The sequence below is a fragment of the Triticum urartu genome, unplaced genomic scaffold (genome assembly GCF_056163025.1).
Source record: "Triticum urartu cultivar PI428250 unplaced genomic scaffold, HENAU_Tu73 scaffold619, whole genome shotgun sequence".
Lineage (NCBI taxonomy): Eukaryota > Viridiplantae > Streptophyta > Magnoliopsida > Poales > Poaceae > Triticum > Triticum urartu.
Genome location: NW_028260803.1, coordinates 32,501 through 36,721, shown reverse-complemented (window position 1 = coordinate 36,721; position 4,221 = coordinate 32,501).

Below are 4,221 nucleotides of genomic sequence, written 5' to 3'. Positions count from 1 at the left end.
CTGAGTCTCTTAAACAAGACATTCTAAAACTTAGGTAATTTATAGTCATTAGAATTTTAGTTCTATATGAAGTAAGGACTATTCGATAATTTCTTATAAACATAGGTTTTCATTGGAATTCACTCAATCAGTTAATTATGGAACAAGAGAGCTGTTTCATCTTTGTTTTAAAGAAATATAAAAATGAATTATGAATAGAAAGTAAAATGATTCCACTTTTTTTTTTTTATTTTTATAAATATCTTTATTTAGTTAATAAAATAACTTCGTTACCTAGTTATTTTATTAACTTTTTTAATTTAACCAACTAAACCCATTCTTAATTTTTAATTATTTCAATGAGATAAATTTTGGAAAAATTAAGAATTTCAGTATTTTTTCTTATTCTTTTTATTTATTCTTTCAGAAAGAGATAAGAATTGGTTTGGTGAATCGGAAACAATTTTATAGAAAAATTGAAGTAAAAATTGAAGTAAAAATTGCAATTTCTTTTCTTATGGAACATACATATCAATATGCATGGGTAATCCCTCTTCTCCCACTTCCAGTTATTATGTCAATGGGATTTGGCCTTATTCTTATTCCGACAGCAACAAAAAATCTTCGTCGCATATGGGCTTTTCCTAGTGTTTTACTCTTAAGTATAGCTATGGTATTCTCAGTTCAACTGTCTATTCAACAAATAAATGGAAGTTCGATCTATCAATATCTATGGTCTTGGACCGTCAATAATGATTTTTCTTTAGAATTTGGATACTTGATTGACCCACTTACTTCTATTATGTTAATACTAATTACTACTGTAGGAATCCTGGTTCTTATTTATAGTGATGGTTATATGTCTCACGATGAAGGATATTTGAGATTTTTTGTTTATATAAGTTTTTTCAATACTTCCATGTTGGGATTGGTTACTAGCTCCAATTTGATACAAATTTATTTTTTTTGGGAACTCGTGGGAATGTGTTCTTATTTATTGATAGGCTTTTGGTTTACACGACCAATCGCAGCGAGTGCTTGTCAAAAAGCTTTTGTAACTAATCGTGTAGGGGATTTTGGTCTATTATTAGGAATTTTAGGTTTTTTTTGGATAACAGGTAGTTTAGAGTTTAGGGATTTGTTCAAAATAGCTAATAACTGGATTCCTAATAATGGAATTAACTCTCTTACTTACTACTTTGTGTGCTTTTTTATTATTCCTTGGTGCAGTTGCGAAATCCGCACAATTCCCTCTTCACGTATGGTTACCCGATGCTATGGAAGGGCCCACTCCTATTTCGGCTCTTATACACGCAGCAACTATGGTTGCTGCGGGAATTTTTCTTCTAGCTCGACTTCTTCCTCTTTTCATATCTTTACCTTTGATAATGAGTTTTATTTCTTTAGTAGGTACAATAACACTATTCTTAGGAGCTACTTTAGCTCTTGCTCAGAGAGATATTAAAAGAAGCTTAGCCTATTCTACAATGTCTCAATTGGGTTATATGATGTTAGCTCTAGGTATAGGTTCTTATCAAGCTGCTTTATTCCATTTGATCACTCATGCTTATTCAAAAGCTTTATTGTTCTTGGGATCCGGATCCGTTATTCATTCAATGGAACCTCTTGTTGGATATTCACCAGATAAAAGTCAAAATATGGTTCTTATGGGCGGTTTAAGAAAATACATTCCAATCACAAGAACTACTTTTTTATGGGGTACACTTTCTCTTTGTGGTATTCCACCTCTTGCTTGCTTCTGGTCCAAAGATGAAATCCTTAGTAATAGTTGGTTGTATTCGCCCTTTTTTGGAATAATAGCCTCCTTTACTGCAGGATTAACTGCCTTTTATATGTTTCGGATATATTTACTTACATTTGATGGGTATTTGCGTGTTCATTTTCAAAATTACAGTAGCACTAAAGAGAGTTCCTTGTATTCAATATCCTTATGGGGAAAAAGGATACCCAAAGGAGTGAATAGGGATTTCGTTTTATCAACAACGAAGAGTGGAGTTTCTTTTTTTTCACAAAATATACCAAAAATTCAAGGTAATACAAGAAATAGGATAGGATCCTTTACTACGTCTTTTGGGGCTAAAAAAACTTTTGCCTATCCGCATGAAACGGGAAATACTATGTTATTTCCTCTTCTTATATTACTACTTTTCACTTTGTTCATTGGATTCATAGGAATCTCTTTTGATAATGGAGGAATTGGTAATGGAATAGCAGAGTTAACCATATTATCAAAGTGGTTAACTCCCTCAATAAACTTTACCCAGGAAAGTTCTAATTCTTTTGTAAATTCATATGAATTTATTACTAATGCAATTTCTTCTGTAAGTCTAGCTATCTTTGGTTTATTCATAGCATATATCTTCTATGGATCCGCTTATTCTTTTTTTCAGAATTTGGATTTAATAAACTCTTTTTACAAAGGAAATCCTAAAAAAGAATTTTTAGATCAAGTAAAAAAAAATATATACAGTTGGTCATATAATCGTGGTTATATAGATATTTTCTATACTAGGGTCTTTACCCTCGGTATAAGAGGGTTAACCGAACTCACGGAGTTTTTTGATAAGGGTGTTATTGATGGAATTACCAATGGAGTGGGTCTTGCTAGTTTTTGTATAGGAGAGGAAATTAAATATGTAGGGGGAGGTCGAATCTCGTCTTATTTATTCTTTTTTTTATGTTATGTATCTGTGTTTTTATTCTTTTTTCTTTCTTAAGTTAAGGAATTTACAACAAGTCTCTTGCAAAAATAACTATCCTATCCCCTTTCTACAATCTCTCTATATCCTTGTTACATAAGGTAAGTATTGTATAATAGTTCGGTTTTCCGCGATTTTTTCCATTCCTCTGTGTAAATACCCTAATATGGGTTCACAATCAATAACATCCTCACCATCGAGAGTAACGATCAGTCGAAGAACACCATGCATTGATGGGTGTTGAGGGCCCATATTGACTATCATGAGATCTTTTCTTGTAAGCGGTAGACTCATATCCTTTCTTCCTTAATTCATTATTCCATGAAAATGGATTATTCCATGAATTCCTCAAAGCGAGGCTCATCAAAATGAAAAATCTAAGACTACTATAAGACTACTAAAAAAATAATAAAACAAGAAAAAAATTTGAACGATTAAATTACTGCTCCCGAATATTCAACTGACCGATTAATTTCTTATAACGTACTCTATTTTTCTTTGCCAAATAAGCCAGCAAACGTCGACGTTTTCCCAAAAGTCTTCGTAGACCTCTTTCCGATGAAAAATCTTTTTTGTGTAATTCCAAATGTGAAGCAAGTCTCCGTATCTTATTGGTGAAACTGAATACTTGAAATTCAACAGAACCCCTGTTTTCTTCTTTTTCTTCTTTAACCATAAATCCAAAAATTTTTCTACCTCCTTTCTTTTTCATGTATTTTTCTGATCAGGAAAAATACAAAATTATGTCAGTTATTTTGAAGTTATTCTAATCTCGTACACACACAAATTTGCAATTATTCATCTACTACTGGAATTTGGATTTATTTTATCGATGCAAATTGGATTTGGATAGAAGGGTACATTCTTTCTAATATTTTAGATAGAAGAAATGTTTCTTCTATCTAAAATATTAGAAAGAATTTTGCTGATTTATTTATTGCTATATGCAATTTATGGAATTGATACACCATTTAATTGATATCATTTAGCAAAATGAAACACAGCATATGCATCCATCTTTTGGCTCGAGAATTTCACGGGATAGAGATATGGTATAAGAAATAGACTATTAAGTAACTCTAAATGAATTGTGGATACATCTGTATCCTTAACATACTGAAACGATTGTCATTATTCGTATCAAACCAATAGCGATTCATACAAGCTAAATCTTCTAATCAATGGTGGGCCAATAATGAATTTTTTTGCATATGTATTAAGACGCTTGGCCTGATTTCGAAATTGTCCAGAGTTTTATATGTTGTTTTCATTGCAAAATGATGGGTCTCCTTCCATAACTTTCCAATTACGAGTACGAGAATTGAAAGACATGAAAATTCTCAATTCTCTACGGCGTCTAGTAGATAGAAACAAGAAAATCAGAAGAATCTTTCTCTCTATTCACTATCATTCCGCGTCTTCGACTTCTATTAGTTTCTTTTCTTCTTTAATGCAATAGCTATAGTTTGATATAAGAATCCATTTCTCAAAGTAATGGAAACCATTCTCTTATAGGAAATGG